The sequence below is a fragment of the Thalassophryne amazonica genome, chromosome 3, assembly GCF_902500255.1.
Source record: "Thalassophryne amazonica chromosome 3, fThaAma1.1, whole genome shotgun sequence".
NCBI classification, from domain to species: domain Eukaryota; kingdom Metazoa; phylum Chordata; class Actinopteri; order Batrachoidiformes; family Batrachoididae; genus Thalassophryne; species Thalassophryne amazonica.
The window spans coordinates 109,046,277-109,064,429 of record NC_047105.1 but is presented as its reverse complement, the minus strand read 5'-3'; positions in this window follow the sequence as shown (position 1 = coordinate 109,064,429).

Here is an 18,153-nt window from a genome sequence, read left to right as displayed (position 1 = left end):
ACAGGAGTGAAAACATAACCTCATTATTATATGGCTGCGACGCTATGTGCATGCTGATTGGCTGATTTCAAGTCTGATATTTTCCCATAACAGACCTGTTACCATGACAATCGATCCAGAATGCGTATCACATTCGTTACAAACCAGAATGCTAAAAGCACGACGAGAAAAACCAAGTTGGACATGAATATACTCGACAAATATCTAAACAGCATCGGAAAAACACAGATTGAAAGCTTACCAGCTAACGACTGGACCATCTGTTAGCAAGTTTTTCATGGAGGTGAAGAAAGTGAACAGGTCTGATGACAAGCTGTCAGCAGCTTTCATGTTTGAGTGATACCGTAGGTTTGCATGTTTATATATATAATAGTCGTATAATAAACAAATTATTAACCTCGCTTGCTCGGTCTGTACAGGGATATCAGACCTTGGTGTTTTTCGCACGAACCTCGCTAATGCTTGGCTCGTACTTACACCTCGAGCTGATATTTTCCCATATAGACCCCACACTCAATTAATAATCCTTTACTATTAAACTGTCAGTTTAAGGTGATAATCTTCAAATGTTCTTTCCTGTAACGGAGGTGCTTTTCAAACCATGGGTACTCGAGTCTTCAGGTTCACATAACTGGAGTGGACGTGACATAGACTAAGAATCACATAAATTTGTGTACGTTTCATTTGTAGGTGGAACCGTCCACAGCAAGTGGGCTGGAGCAGCAGTTTCTGGTGTGCCTGTCTGCAGTCCACACTGAGCCACTTAGCACTCTGCTTTCAAACATGCAAAATACAGACACTATCACACTCTCCACAAATTGCTTTTTGGCTTGAAAAGCAACACTGCATGTGCTAAACTATCCTGTTTGCATGTTCACTGCCCAAAGACACAATCCTCAGTGTGCACCAATCACGCTGCACATTTATGATATTTTATACATGCAGATCTTTAGTAAATAAGGCCCTAAGCTGCATGAACCCAAGTTGTTGAAGGTGATTTTAAATTAAAATGCATTCTGACTTGAGTTCAGCAGCCTTCTGCTTGAGGTTTTGCCGCTGTTGCTGTCTGGTGTCACACTTTCTGGTAAACACAAGCAGGCCTCCTTGGAATTGGGTGTGCCTCTATACCGCTAATGTGTCATACCGGCATGTGGCATCTATCTTGTGTCATAACTCTTCCTTCTTCCTCAGAAGCACAGTACTGAATGTACAGCCATGTAATTTTCTGGTCAGTAGATTTTCGGACAGCCGTGTTCGTCTTTGCTTGCTGAACAGGTGGAGGATTTGGGACACACGCATTCATGTTTTTGTCATTGGATTCATCATGAAGCTTTTCCTCAAACAATTAAAATGACAAACATCAGACTGTGTTCTGAGTCCTGTGGTCAGACGCTTGTGATTGGCCTTTAACATATATATTTAAGGGGATGTAAGTGTTTGTACGACAGTGAACCCTTGTATGTGTTTGTTATTTTTGTGGTCAAGAAATAGGAAGCCCTTTTTTATGGGATTTCAAGGTGCTCAGCCACTTCACAAAGAAATAAAATAAAAGTCTGGAGGTGAAGAGTGAAGTTTATATGATAGTCTTTGAAGCATTACCATTAATTTTAATTTTGACTTAAATACAATTGACACAGCGTGCCAGCACTGTGTGTGTGTTATTTTTACCAGATTATTTTCTTTGTTAAAAAAAAATTGTAGAGGTGTTTAAGTTGTAGTTCTCTTTGATAAAGATTTCAATCAGCACAGTATATTAAAGTACACAAATAAATAAATAAACTGGCATGATTGCAATGATACACAGTTAGGTCCATAACAACAACAACAATAACAGAATGCACTTTACATCAAATCAATGATTTCAAAGTGCTATAATGCAATAAAGACCTAAAAAAGATAGAAAAACATCTAAGAGACAACATTAAACTAAGGCAGCATAACTGAATCAAAAGAACACAGAGGCTATAATTAAAACAGTCAATCGAATGCTTTTCTAAAAAGATTAACAGTAAGTATTTGGGCGGTGGTGCTATTATTATTATTATTATTATTATTATTATTATTATTATTATTATTATTATTATTATTGCCTCTGTACAGCTCCATTGTGGAGTTGAAATGACATAATCAAGTGGTGGTTGTAGTGTAGATTTATATCTTTAATTCAAATGGTGTAAGAAAAATCTAGCATTAAACATTTAAGAATTGAGGAGGAGCTGTGATCTAAAACGGTTCTGTTTGGCTCATCACACCCAGGAAACAGTGTCAAACTAACACCATCTTACAGCCAACAAGCAGCATTTTGTTCAAAAACTGTTTCGTCGTTCTTAACAGGCTTCCATTCAAAATGCTTATGAAGTTTGTCTGTTTTCATCCATTACGGTGTTTTCGCAGTAATTAAAGACGGCGCCCATTAAATGTGTCAAACATACACAAACATACAATACATTATATTTATCTGCCCAACGGTTATGCATGTAACGTTCAATCTATGACTTATCTGCCCAACGGTTGGTCCAATAAGGTAGGACATTATATTTATTTGCCCAACGGTTGGGCGTATAGCCTTTGCCTAAATAAAACCACATATCACCTTTGCAACGCAGTCAGCAGTGCTTCAGTGTGCGCTGGACAGAGGGACATGCGGAGCCGGTTCATGTGATCATGATACAAGCAGGTCATTCATGTAAAAATAAAAGGAAGAAAAAGTCATCCATGTCAGTTCATTACTTCCTTGTGTATGCCAGGAGGAGGACAATTCTTGTATTGTCCGCTCTTATTGTTGTGTGGGCCGCCCGAAGAGGAGGTACTGCTGGCCCAACACCAGAGGGCGCCCTGCCTGAAGGCGGGCTTCAGGCACCAGAGGGCGCAGTCGCCGCATGGGAGCTCCAGGAGCCCAGAGCTGACAGCTGTCACCACTCATCAATCATCATTACCATAAAAGCCTGGAGGAGACACCACATCTCTGCCGAGAAATCAGCTTACCCGACAGGTAAATGTTTTCAGCCGTTATTGTGCCGTTCGCACATCACTTGCTACTGAGTTTGGCAGAGTTTGGCAGTCGTAACCTTTGTATACTCGCAGCTTGGAGCTGGGTTTGTGGAAGTTGGAGGGAGTTGGCGTTTCCTACTCCTCACTTTCCTGATCTCCTAAGTATACTATTGGTACTGCACGTACTTAGTGTTCTTGTTTCCTGGGAGTGGTGGATTGTTCCCTCAGGAAGGGACTGTGACTTTTGCTGACTTTTTGCTGGGTGTGCACACACCCACTTGATCTGTCTGTGCTTCCTGCCAGCAGTACCTGATCCGACAGCTGGAGGCAGTGGCCACCTGAGGACTCAGGACTTGGTGGCTCTGGTGTATTGCAGGTCTCCGCTGGCAGTGGAAATCGTGTGGGGCCCGACTCTTCTCTGGACAGGCGTCTCCTATCTTCGAGCCTGCCCACACGTCACCTATTGTTTAATTGACTGTTACCTAATGTTGTATCTGTATTCCGTTGTGCACATTTTCACAACATTAAATTGTTATCTTTTGGCATTTTCATTGTCCGTTCATTTACGCCCCCTGTTGTGGGTCCGTGTCACTACACTTTCCCAACAGGATTTCTTGGCCAATCGTCATGGATCATGAGGGGCGTCAACCATCGAGTGAACCACCAATGGAAACACAAGGTGCACAGGCGCCAGCAGGAGGCGTATTAGGTGAGCTGCAGCAAATCTTAACCGCCTTCACTGCTCGGTTGGACTTGGTAACCGAGCAGAACGTTATACTCAATTGGAGGATGGAGGCTCTCACCACTCAGGTGGAAGCGCACGTGCAGGGCGCTGCTGCAGCACCGAGTGACCGTACTGACCGAGTGCCGAATACAGACATTCCAGTGGTCGTTCAACGAACCCCCCCATCCCCTGAAGCATACATAAGCCCTCCGGAGCCGTACGGAGGTTGTGTTGAGACGTGCGCAGACTTCCTGATGCAGTGTTCGCTCGTCTTTGCACAGCATCCCGTCATGTACGCGTCAGATGCCAGCTGGGTGGCTTATGTTATAAACTTGCTTCGAGGAGAGTTACGCGCCTGGGCTACGGCGCTCTGGGAGCAGAATTCACGGCTCCTAACAACATATGCTGGGTTTGTGCGGGAGTTCAAACAAGTGTTTGATCACCCCAATAGAGGCGAGACTGCTTCGAACGTGCTGCTGTCAATGAGACAGGGGCGTCGGAGTGCAGCCAAGTATGCAGTCGACTTCCGCATCGCGGCAGCGAGGGCCGGCTGGAATACTGTTGCACTCCGCGCTGCCTTCATAAACGGACTGTCTCCAGTCCTGAAGGAGCATCTGCTGGCTAAGGACGAGCCGCGGGATTTTGACGGGCTTATCGACCTGGTTACACAGTTAGACAACCGATTAGAAGAACATCATCGGTAGCGGGGCGAAGGGCATGGCACGAGCCGTCCCTCTTCCTTCCAGGTCCGAAAGGGTGCCGCCGTCCTCACGCTCCACAGCCAGAGAGCTCCGTGTGGCAACAGCTCCCCCTGCTGACGAAGCTATGGACACGAGCAGGGCCAAAGTTAAATCAAATAACAGACAATGGAGGCTGGCCCGCAGGGAGTGTTTTTTTTGTGGCTCGAGTGAGCACATACAGAAGAACTGCCCCAAGTGGTTAAACTACAACGCCCGCCCTTACAGATTGGGCTAAGGGTGGGCCATAACACTCACGCGGGGAAACCCCGTAAATCTGCACGCATCCCAGTCATGATCCTGAGTGGGGATCTAACCCTTCACCCCCCAGCACTGGTGGACACGGGGGTCGGAAGGGAATCTGCTGGACAGCAGATGGGCAAGGGAAGTTGGGCTCCCTCTAGTGGCCCTACCTTCACCATTGAAGGTACGGGCATTAGATGGCACCCTTCTCCCATTAATCACACACCAGACACAGCCCGTGACATTGGTTGTGTCTGGGAATCACAGGGAGGAGATTGTGTTTTACGTAACACCTTCTACCTCCTGAGTGATTTTGGGTTTTCCATGGATGGTAATGCACATTCCCCGGATAGATTGGCCGTCTGGGGTTGTGACGCAGTGGAGCGAAACCTGCCACCGGGAGTGCTTAGGATCCTCGGTTCCACCCGGTGTGACAGCTAAGGAGGAGGTTCTAGTCCCCCCCCCAATCTGGCGGTGGTGCCAGCCGAGTACCATGACCTTTCTGATGTCTTCAGCAAGGATCTGGCACTCACGCTGCCCCCGCACCGTCTGTACGATTGTGCCATTGATTTGATCCCAGGCGTCGAGTACCCATCCAGCAGGCTGTACAACCTCTCACGTCCGGAGCGCGAATCAATGGAGACCTACATCCGGGACTCTTTAGCTGCCGGGTTGATCCAGAACGCCACCTCCCCGATGGGTGCTGGTTTCTTTTTTGTGGGCAAGAAAGACGGCGGACTCCGTCCATGCATTGATTACAGAGAGCTGAACAAGATCACGGTTCGCAACCGATACCCGTTACGTCTGTTGGATTCAGTGTTCACGCCCTTGCATGGAGCCCAAATTTTCACAAAACTGGGTCTTAGGAATGCGTATCACCTGGTTCGGATCCGGAAGGGAGACGAATGGAAGATGGCATTTAACACCCTGTTAGGTCACTTTGAGTACCTGGTCATGCCGTTTGGCCTCACCAATGCGCCCGCGACATTCCAGGCTTTGGTTAATGACGTCTTGTGGGACTTCCTGCATCGGTTCGTCTTTGTATACCTTGACGATATTCTCATCTTCTCCCTGGATCCTGAGACTCATGTGCAGCATGTACGTCAGGTCCTGCAGCGGTTGTTGGAGAACCGGTTGTTTGTGAAGGGCGAGAAGTGCGAGTTCCACCGCACTTCTTTGTCCTTCTTGGGGTTCATAATCTCCTCCAACTCTGTCGCCCCCGATCCGGCCAAGGTTGCGGAGGTGAGAGATTGGCCCCAACCGACAAGCCGTAGGAAACTTCAGCAGTTCCTCGGCTTTGCAGATTTCTACCGGAGGTTCATAAAGGGCTACAGCCAGGTAGTTAGCCCCCTGATGGCCCTAACCTCCACTAAAGTTCCCTTCACCTGGTCGGATCGGTGCGAAGCCGCGTTTAGGGAGTTGAAACGCCGGTTCTCGACTACACCAGTTCTGGTGCAGCCCGATCCCAATCGCCAGTTTATAGTTGAAGTGGATGCCTCTGACTCAGGGATAGGAGCTGTGCTGTCCTAGAGTGGGGAGTCCGACAAGGTTCTCCATCCTTGTGCCTATTTTTCCCGTAGGTTGACCCCGGCTGAAAGGAACTATGACATCAGCAATCGGGAACTTATTGCGGTGAAAGAGACTCTTGAGGAGTGGAGACACCTGTTGGAGGGAGCTGCGGTACCTTTCACGGTTTTCACGGACCATCGGAACCTGGAGTACATCCGGACCGCTAAGCGTCTGAACCCCAGGCAAGCCCGTTGGTCATTGTTCTTCGGTCGGTTTGACTTCCAAATCACGTATTGCCCCGGGACCAAGAACCAACGGTCCGATGCACTGTCCCGGGTGCATGAAGAGGAGGTCAAGCCAGAGCTGTCGGATCCACCGGACACCATCATCCCAGAGTCCACTGTCATCACAACCTTCACCTGGGACATGGAGAAGACCATCTGGGAGGCCCTGACACGACACCCGGACCCCGGCAATGGGCCGAAGAACCGACGGCCTGGACTCAACATCTGGCCTGGATCGAGTACGCCCATAACAGCCAAATCTCCTCGGCGACTGGCCTCTCCCCCTTCGAGGCGTGTTTGGGGTACCAGCCCCCATTGTTCCCAGCCATGGAGGGAGAGGTCGAGGTCCCCTCGGTCCAGGCCCACCTCAGAAGGTGCCGTCGGGTGTGGCGCACAGCCTGCTCTGCCCTTCTGAAAGCCCGGACAAGGGCTAAGGACCACGCAGACCGCCGGCGTACCCCGGCTCCTGCATACCAGCCCGGGCAGGAGGTATGGCTATCTACCAAGGACATCCCTCTACATGTAGACTCCCAGAAACTGAAGGACAGATTTCACTGCGGATACATCCAATTTTCCATGTTTCCAAGATCAAGCCGTGTCACACCTCCAACCTCTGCACCCCCGGACCAGCGTCGCCTCCTGCCCGCATCATTGACGGCGAGCCTGCGTGGACCATCCGCAGGCTCCTGGATGTTCGTTGGAGGGGCTGGGGATTCCAATATCTGGTGGACTGGGAGGGTTACGGACCTGAAGAACGCTCCTGGGTGAAGAGGAGCTTCATCCTGGAGCCGGCCCTCCTGGCCGATTTCTACCAGTGGCATCCCGACAAGCCCGTTGAGGGGGGGGGGTCCTGTTGTGTGGGCCGCCCAAAGAGGAGGTACTGCTGGCCCAACACCAGAGGGCACCCTGCCTGAAGGCGGGCTTCAGGCACCAGAGGGCGCAGTCGCCGCATGGGAGCTCCAGGAGCCCGGAGCTGACAGCTGTCACCACTCATCAATCATCATTACCATAAAAGCCTGGAGGAGACACCACATCTCTGCCGAGAAATCAGCTTACCTGACAGGTAAACGTTTTCAGCCGTTATTGTGCCGTTCGCACATCACTTGCTACTGAGTTTGGCAGTCGTAACCTTTGTATACTCGTAGCTTGGAGCTGAGTTTGTGGAAGTTGGAGGGAGTTGGCGTTTCCCACTCCTCACTTTCCTGATCTCTTAAGTATACTATTGGTACTGCATGTACTTAGTGTTTTTGTTTCCTGGGAGTGGTGGATTGTTCCCTCAGGAAGGGACTGTGACCTTTGCTGACTGTTTGCTGGGTGTGCACACACCCACTTGATCTGTTTGTGCTTCCTGCCAGCAGTACCCGATCCGACAGCTGGAGGCAGTGGCCACCTGGGGACTCAGGACTTGGCGGCTCTGGTGTATTGCAGGTCTCCGCTGGCAGTGGAAATCGTGTGGGGCCCGACTCTTCTCTGGACAGGCATCTCCTATCCTCGAGCCTGCCCACACGTCACCTGTTGTTTAATTGACTGTTACCTAAAGTTGTATCTGTATTCCGTTGTGCACATTTTCACAACATTAAATTGTTATCTTTTGGCATTTTCATTGTCCGTTCATTTACGCCCCCTGTTGTGGGTCCGTGTCACTACAGTTTCTCAACACTTATAACAGGAATTAAATATTAAAAAGTGTGGTTGTGTTCTGTGTGTGTGTGTTTTTTTTTACAGTGAGAAAAGAATCATTACCAGTAAGTTGATTGTCTCACATTTAAACAGTACATTCATTGTTGTTATGATGTTCTGTGCACTCACAATATTTTGTGCTTACACATTTCCGTTGATTTATACATAGCAGAAATAATATGTCCAGTACGTAATCGCTGCTGCTGCTGTCTGAGCATGATGTACGTCCTCACACTGTGTTCATGAAACTGCCACATGGGAACATTCACGCCTGTGCAACCATGTGTCACTCCTGACAGCAGGTGGAATTTTTCAAGGTTCACTAAATTGGTTGTTATTGCTCTTATTTGGCCAGTTTGATAGGTTTGATATAGGCCTATAATTTTTCAGTAGACCGGGATCAAGGTTAGATTTCTTAAGTAACGGTTTAGTGACTGCATATTTAAAACATTTCAGAACTCGAGGTTAGGGTCACTTTACTAATTTACAGTAAAGTAGGCCCAAGTGTAGGCCACAGATTCTTAAACAGTTTCGTTGGTGTAGCGTCAAAAAGACACGTTGTGTATTTAGCGGAAGTTACAAGTTTTGTCAGCACACCCAGTGAAAAAGTCACATTCGGTAAATCTAGGTGATGTATCAGTGATGGGACCCATATCAGTAACAGGGTGCAGTGGCGGGACTAAGGTATGCTGGGATATACGTATTTGACCTAATGTGATCTATTTTCTTTTTAAAGTAATCTAAGAAATCTTGGGCTGTGGAAAGAAACTTACAGGTGGTTGTCCTTGAATAAGTGTTCCCACCATGTCAAACAAGAACTTTGAATTACACTTGTTTTTGTTAGTCAAATCAGAGTAGTAGACCCGATTTGTAGCCAATAGTGCATGCTTATAGTCCAGAATAGCATCATGTCACAGAAGGTGGGACACTTCTAACTTTGAGCTACGCCATTTTTGCTCTAGATCTAGGGCACGTAAATGATCATTGAACCAAGGAGACTATGTTTTGGAGGACGTGGTTTTAGTGTAGCTGGAGCAATCATGTCCAATGTGCTCGTGAGCGCTAAATTTAACTTGTCCACAAGAATATCTACTGAATGATCATGTTCCAAAATGATATCAGGCATACTGGCTCCAAGTTCAATTGTAGTTGAGGAGTTGATGCATCGCCGGGATAAGAAGTTTCAAATCCCAGTGGACAAGGCAAAGAGACTGCAAATGTAACAATGTAATAATACCATGAGGAAGTACCAAATCCAGGGTGTTTCCACTAATGTGAGTCCAATTCTGAATGCATTGCTGAAATCCTAATGCATCTATAATGTCCATAAATAATTTGCAGAGGGCTTGTTTGCATGAATGTTGAAGTCACCAACAATCCGAATGTTATTTGCAAAGGTTGCCAAATTACAGATAAACTCACCAAATTCATCTAAAAATTCACAATATGGGCCCAGGGGCCTATATACAGTGACAAAGTACAACCCCAATTCCAGTGAAGTTGGGACATTGTGTAAAATGTAAATAAAAACAGAATACAATGATTTGCAAATCCTCTTCAACCTATATTCAATTGAATACATCACAAAGACAAGTTTTTTTAATGTGCAAACTGATAAACTTGATTGTTTTTGTGCAAATATTTGCTCATTTTGAAATGGATGGCTGCAACACACTTTTAAAAAGTTGGGACGGGGCAACAAAAGACTGGGAAAGTTGATGAATGCTCAAAGAACACCTGTTTGGAAACAGGTGAGTGTCATGACAGGATATAAAAGGAGCATCCCCAAAAGGATCAGCCATTCACAAGCAAAGATGAGGTGAGGATCACCACTTTGTGAACAACTGCGTGAAAAAATAGTCCAACAGTTTAAGAACAATGTTTCTCAATGTTCAATTGCAAGGAATTTAGGGATTTCATCATCTACAGTCCATAATATAATCAGAAGATTCAGAGGATCTGGAGAACTTTGTACACGTAAGCAGCAAGGCTGAAAACCAACACTGAATGTCCGTGACCTTCGATCCCTCAGGCAGCACTGCATTAAAAACCAACATCATTGTGTAAAGGATCTTTCCGCATGGGCTCAGGAACACTTCAGAAAACCATTGCCAGTTAACACAGTTTGTCGCTACATCTACAAGCGCAAGTTAAAACTCTACTATGCAAAGCAAAAGTCATACATCAACATCATCCAGAAATGCCACCACCTTCTCTGGGCCTGAGCTCATTGGAAATGGACAGACGCAAAGTGGAAGAGTCCACATTTCAAATTGTTTTTGGAAATCATGGACATCGTGTCCTCCGGATAAAAGAGGAATAAGACCATCCAGATTGTTCCCAGCGCAAATTTCAAAAGTCACCATCTGTGATGGTATGGGGGTGTGTTCATGCCCATGGCATGGGCAACTTATCACATCTGTGATGGCACCATCAATGCTGAAAGGTACATCCAGGTTTTGGAGCAATACATGCTGCCATCCAAGCAACGTCTTTCAATGTCATCCCTGCTTATTTCAGCAAGACGATGCCAAGCCACATTCTGTCTGTGTTACAACAGCGTGGATTCATAGTAAAAGAGTGCAGGTACTAGACTGGCCTGCCTGCAGTCCAGACCTGTCACCCATTGAAAATGTGTGGCCCATTATGAAGTGCAAAATACGACAACAGAGACCCCGGAATGTTGAACAACTGAAGTCGTACATCAAGCAAGAATGGGAAAGAATTCCACCTACAAAGCTTCAACAATTAATGTCCTCAGTTCCCAAAGGCTTATTGAGTGTTGTTAGAAGGCAAGGTGATGTAACACAGTGGTAAACATACCACTGTCCAAGTTTTTGTGAAACGTGTTGCAGGCATCCATTTCAAAATGAACAAATATTTGCACAAAAACATTAACGTTTATCAGTTTGAACATTAAATATCTTGTCTTTGTGGTGTATTCAATTGAATATAGGTTGAAGAGGATTTGCAAATCATTGTATTCTGTTTTAATTTACATTTTACACAACGTCCCAACTTCATTGGAATTGGGGTTGTAATAATGGCTTGCAAATATACTGGTTTACTGGCTACTACTGTTCCTCTCATTCCCGATCCAGTAGAACTGTACAACTCCTTCTCCCCCAGTGAGGAGTTGTACAATTTGATGACCTGAGGGACAAAGGAGTTTTTCAGTCTGTTGGTTTGCACTTGTGAAGGTGCAGTCTGTGGCTGAAGAGGCTCCTCTGGTTGCTGATGACGGTGTGCAGAGGGTGACTGGCATTGTCCATAATATCCAGCAGTGTTTATTTTAAAAATATCTGATATTTTCAGTTCCTCACATGGTATGCAGGTGCTGTATGCGTCATTTTTCAGGTTTGAAATGACATTGTATGTACCTGTTTCTAATAAAATAAAATAAAATAAAAAAATCCACCTGCCCTCACCACTTTTTTTCTGATGTCAAGGATGATAAATTAATGTTTTTTTTTTAATGGGACATTACGAGATTTTTACACCTAACAATAGTTCGAAAGCTGTCGTCTTTAGTCGTCTGCAGTGCCTGTAGCATCTAACTCCACTGAGCCATGAAGCTGCTCTAGCTTACAGACAAATTTCTCTAAGAGGGCCACCCTTTCTGACAATATCACACAAGTTATTCTACAGTGTTGTGCACTAAGAAAAGAATAAGAGAGTAGCAAAAGTTACCGCAAGCTAAGTGCTAATGAGAAGCAAACCACTCCTAGTATTCACACAGCAGTAAATTAATGAGCTAAACAAATACAGATTCTTTATTTGTCATTGTAACCAGTACAACGAAAGGCAAGGTGCAAGCCTTCAATGCAAATATAAACCTGAGTAATGGCCCCTTCATACATAACACGAAGTTGGAAGAGGCTCAAACTAGCCAGAAAAAAAAAACAAAAACAAATTGGTGAACCATGAAAAATTCCACCTGCTGTCGGGAATAGACAGACGTTTGGACAGCAGTGTACGGTCACATAGCGGCGGTTTCGTGCACGCTCGACAGATGAGAGACAGATGTGAGACCGCACGTCACACAGCAGCAAATACAGGAAGTATTGTCCATCTATTCCTCTTAATTCATACCCATAGATGTAAGCAAGGACTTCAATGAAACTACATGTATGAAATAATATGCATATGTCGCGGACATGAATGAGCGAAGCTCGTCAGCATCTCACCATGTCATTTAGGTTCTTCAGACTTTATTTTGAGTAAATGCTTCAGGGGAGCATTAGCATGGCAAAAACCTTTCAGCTTAGAAGATATACCTTACTGAATTTTCATATCAATATGATAAACGATATGACTATGATTTGACACAAAATGCAGCAACAGTGAAAATTAAACATTCTTAAACAAAAAAGTAATAATACCACACTCATTTTGCACTCATCATAAGGTTAGGATACTGTGCCCTCCAAAAGTATGGAACACTTTGGAATTTCACAATTTGTTTATGCCATTTTAAATACAAGAAATACAAAAAATAAAGAATTAAAATTTATAAAATTATCTTCCTCAATTTCAATTTCAATTTAATTAGCTTATAATGTGCCAAATCACAGCAAAAGCTGTCTCAAGGCACCTTACACGAAACAACAACATAAAATTTAAATAAATAATTAAAAATGAATAAAAAATTTCAAATACATAATTAAAAACTGAAGTAAAAGAATAAAACAGATAAAAAAAATAAAAACTATTCATAAGAAAGAGAATAAAAATGGGTTTTCAGTCTTGACTTAAAAATGTCCACGAACTCTGACTGCCTCACGGTCACAGAAAGACTGTTCCACAGGGTGGGTGCATGATAAGAAAAAGCTCTTTGACCTGCCGACTTCTTCTTCACTCTGGGAACACAGAGAAGTCCCGCATCCTGCAACCGCAAAGCCCGGGCCGGCACGTAAAGTCCCACCAGATCAGCCAGATAAGATGGCACCAGTCCATGAACAACTTTATAAGTTAATAACAAAACCTTAAAATCTGCTCTCAAAGAGACAGGGAGCCAGTGCAAAGTTGCCAAAATGGGTGTGATATATTCAGACCTTCTGCTACGTGTCAAAAGTCTGACGGCAGCGTTCTGAACCAGCTGAAGACCTCTAATGCTGGACTGCGGTAACCCTGAAAATAGAACATGACAATAATCTGGTCTAGAAGAAACAAAAGCATGAATCAGGGTCTCAGCATCAACCATAGACAGGATGGGGAAACATGGAAAGATGAACATTTCCAAGTAACTGAATATGTCTTGGACTTTATTTACATCAATTATGAAGAAATACAAAAGTTTCTTTCACTAAAACATCAAATCTAGGCTTTCATCTTAAATGTACTTTCTGTCAAATTGTAGCTGAACTTTCAGGTCTTCTTTTTAAGAAAATCCTCCTCTACACCACTTCATCAGGAAGCTGGATTTTATATTTTTAATTAATTTTCAAGTTTTTATCAAGAGATTTGCTTTCAGTTTGAGTTAAAGAAGATAATTTTAGAAAAAAAATGTATTTAAAATGGAATAAACAAATTAAAATGTGCAAAATACCAAGTGTTCCAATACTTTTGAGGGTAATTGAGAAACACTGAGGAGCAGCATCTTACATCTCATATAGTACAGCAGATAAGAGAATATTTAGAGTGGAATCCTGCAAATGGTGATACAAACATCAAATCTGGCACAAATAATCCATAGACATGAACTCTTTAAAAACAAAAAGAGTTCTTGCCTCTTGGAAATTCAACTGGCAGCCAGGTAGGGGTCATTTGAAGAATTACACAGGGGTCTAAAATATGCTCCAATCATATAGAAAACTACACCACATTATTTGCCTGATCATAAAGATTCCGAAAAAGGTATAGTTTGGACTATCTGTGACTGAATGGTATGGCGTAAAAGCAGCAAGAATGGTGACAAAGGTCAGTTTCAGTTTGTACAGGAGTCAAAAGTTAAAGTTGGTCCATTAATTTTGCTCCAGCTGTGTTTGTGCTGAATTTGATGCTTGTGTCACCATTTGAAGGATTGTTTCAGTTCTCTGCTGCACTAATAAGCCAACAGAGAATGAACCAGCTGCTGTCTCTTAGCTTAAACGTGTACATAAGGCCACCCGAATTAAAGGAGAAATGCTGCTTTTAACAACCTGGTCCTCATTTCTGGCATAAAATACGGTCGTTTACTCACCAATATAAGTTTGATATGATTAGAAGTCCAAAATTCAAACGACATGTTCAGTTCAAGGGAGCAAACATTTTTCTTCTTCTGCTAAGGTGGATTACAAGTTTCTGTGGTACACAACACAAACTACTGGACAGGAGGAACCTAGCAGTCAATGTAACTCACTGATTTGAAAATGCAGGTCTTTCAACCAGACGTGCGGTGCCGTTTCAGGATATCAGGAGAGTCTAGTGAAACCCTGGCCTCTGCTCTAGCTCCACCCATGCCAGGAAGTGTTTGACATTTGAACATTTCTTGTTTCACTGTGACTGATAAATTGGCACTTCCTGTTTGAGTGTGAGCTTGCCACTGAGTTCCTGCGAGATTCCATGGAATCTCGTCTGTTAATCCGGGAAGTGTTTGAAATTTGAACATTTCCTGTTTTACTGTCGATTTGAAAATTGGCACTTCCTGTTTAGGACGCCCTGTACCATGACTGAGCTTCACGCCGCTGCACGATGCTTTGCTCATAAAATGAAATATAAACATCCTTGTGTTGATTGGGGGGGTGGGGGGACACGACATACTCGCATGCCATTTGTGTTGCTCTGGGTGGGGGGGACAGCACACTCTCGGGGCACTTAGAAAATGCAGGGCCATTTGCACAGCCAGCTCGAAAGTGGTCTACTGCTCTCTACTTTCGTGCTGGCAGCGCAAATGGCCCCACCTTTTCTAAGTGCCCTGTGAGTGGTGTTGGATGTTCATGGGTGGCACCTGGATTCCAGTCCACTCTGGCCGAGAATGGGTCAAATGGCCACTAGCCTGGCATTTGGCGTCATTCGACTGCTGGTGTGAAGGCTACCTCGTTCGCGCCATTCGGCCAGCGTTCAGTGTGGCTAATGATTTTGTGTAGCCCCTTGGCCACGGCACAATTTGTCCAATCTGCGTACGACATGCCGTGCTAATGCTTCGAGCACGATCAGATGGCAGCGCGACCTCATCTTACCGCCATTTGAACGGGTTTCCAGTGCGAGCTACCACGTGAATGTGGAGTGCACGTGCTGTGGGTGAATGATTGTGGCGACTGCTGAACGAGGTGTTCGAGGTGGCTCTGAATTTTCACAAGTGGCATTTGTATCCTCCTTTGTGCGCCAATCACCTGAATTGTGTTATGTGTGAAGGGGCCCTAACCTAAACCTAAACCAGGCGCAAACTGTAAAGGTCTGGAAAAGAAAAGAAAAATAAACATAAAATTTAACCAAATGAAAGAGGTATGCCCAGAGCGCAAATTAAAAAAGAAAAAGAAATTATAAGAATGTAGTAGCAACAAAGAGATTGCATATAAATAAAGAGAAAAGTATATACAAAACTGTGGACATTGCACAAACACTAATATTGCACTCACGTGTGGCATGTGACCTGGCTATTTGGTTCCACTGGCATTCAAAGCTCTAACAGCAGTTGGGTGGAAACTGTTTTTCAATCTACTTGTACTTGTTTTAATGACCCTGTACCATCTGTCTGATGGCAGTAGCTCACAGAGAGTGGCCAGGGTGGGATGAATCCTTTAGGATGGTGCTGGTTCTCCTGAGACAGTAAGAGCCATGAAGATCCACCAATGTGGGTAGAATTGGGCACCCATTGATATTCTCTGCCATTTTTATAACCCTCTGGAGCTCTTTCCTGTTTGCCCCGTGCAGCTGGCAAATCACATACAGAGGCAGTATGTGAGGATGCTCTCCATGGTAGAGGGTTAAAAAGACACAAACAATCTCTGGTTTATGTTATTTTTCCTAAGGGTTCTCAGGAAGTGCAGTCTTTGCTGTGCCTTCTTTACCAAGTGTGTGGACTTCCAGGACATGAAAGTCCCTGACCCTTTCCACACACGTTCCCCCCAATGATAACGGGCTGGATGTCTGTTTTGTTTCTAATGAAGTCTATGATTAGCTCCTAGGTTTTGGATGTGTTCAGGAGCAGGTTATTTTCTCTACACCACACCGTCAGGTGTTCCACCTCCTCCCAGTAGGTGGACTCAATCCATAGCTGTTGCATTTAAAGTCAAACAAAAGTAATGCACAAGTAAATGAAACGACAAGATGATTACAACGTTGTATTAAATAAATGAGCGCAGTTCAGTCCGGTCGCTGAGGAGTAAGTCCGTCTGGGAAAGAGGTCCAATGAGAAATAGGTAGCAGTAGATAGCAGCAGGTAGCAGTAGTGGGTCCCCATTCCTTCCCTGTTCCACCATGAAGCTGTAAAAGTGATGATACGACAGACAAAAGTTGCACTATATACAGCTTCTCTTGTCACAGCCATATCGCCTGGAGAGTTGCTGGGGGGGGGGGGGGGGGGGGGGGTTGGCGCCTTTCCTCACTAGTATCCTTCTTGCATAGTCACCCAGTTTTTGAGAAATGCGTACTCCCGAAACATTTACCTCACAGTTCCATGCTCTTTTTATTTCTTAATGATTGTTCTAATGATTGATGTAAGAGATATAAGAGATATGATCCAAGAGATATTCACTGAAAACTGGCTGATAAAGTAATGATTTGTATCAACAATAATCCTTATATTTAGTTTGTCCAATTACTTATGGTCTGTGAAAATGGAGTATAAAACTGTGGATTAAACTGGCTGTAATTCCAAAATGGTTCATGGGATTGTTTCAGTTCAACCCAGCTCTGCTGGTGTACAAAGACAAAATTACAATAAACTGTGTCACTGTTCAAATTCTTATATACTCAAATGTAAAACAGCAACTGCCAGATAAAGTGGCATGCATAAACACGCCAGGCTCACGTGGCTGAGCAGTGGCCTGCAGCAGTAACATGTCCAAGCTGGATGACAACAGAGGTTGGTGACCTCTGACTTGTAACTCAACAAACTTTAACCTCAGACTGCACATCAGGTGTTGAGGAACATTTAACTGCTCAAATGTAGTGGGAACTCTCCTCTGCGTCCTCCAACACCAAGAAATTATATCAAGTCAAGCTACTGGACATCCATACATATTCAAACAAAACAAAATATTTGGAGTAAGACTATTAGCCTCATGTCTTTTCCACAGTCGCAGTTAATTTAATTCTGATTAGATTAAAAGTGCTCAGAGAGCACAGAGACACCACACTCACCATGTAGAGAATAAGGCTGCAGGGGCTTTTAAACATTAAAACTCACCAATAGCAATAAAATAAATAGACACATTTACATAAAATTTGTCATTTTTCTGTATTATAGCATGTGACCAGAAATTTGACCTTGACCGTTAACCTTGATCATTGACCGATCCAAACTATAACCAAATCATTGCTTCCCACCCATAGATCCAGTGGTCCTGCCAAGTTTGATCAACATTAGATGAGATGTTCTTAAGATGTCATGCTAACATACAAACACATTTACATCGAGACCAAGGCAATTACAAGAGTGTACACATCCGGTGGCATCACTTATTATTTATGTAGCATAAAGTGGCCGTGCACTTCACGATGATACAATGCGATAGTGCCTTATCAACGTAACGCAGTGCCGCATCAACGTAATGCAGGAGCATTTTCCCAATAAAACGCAGGATACAGCATATGGATTACATTGTGCACTTCTGTCCGTGCAGTGAAAGAGGAGTGGGAGCTGTGCACTGTGTGTGGCACTGCATAGGTTGTCATATCTACAACAAATGTAGCACTCTAGAGTGCTGAGAATTAAATATGTAACAAGGACATTTGTAGTCAACACTCAAAATGTTACTCTGTGCGTACAAGATACAGTTACGTATTCCCACATTTTGATTAGTTCATGTACACATGATCAGATTTACCATACACTCACCGG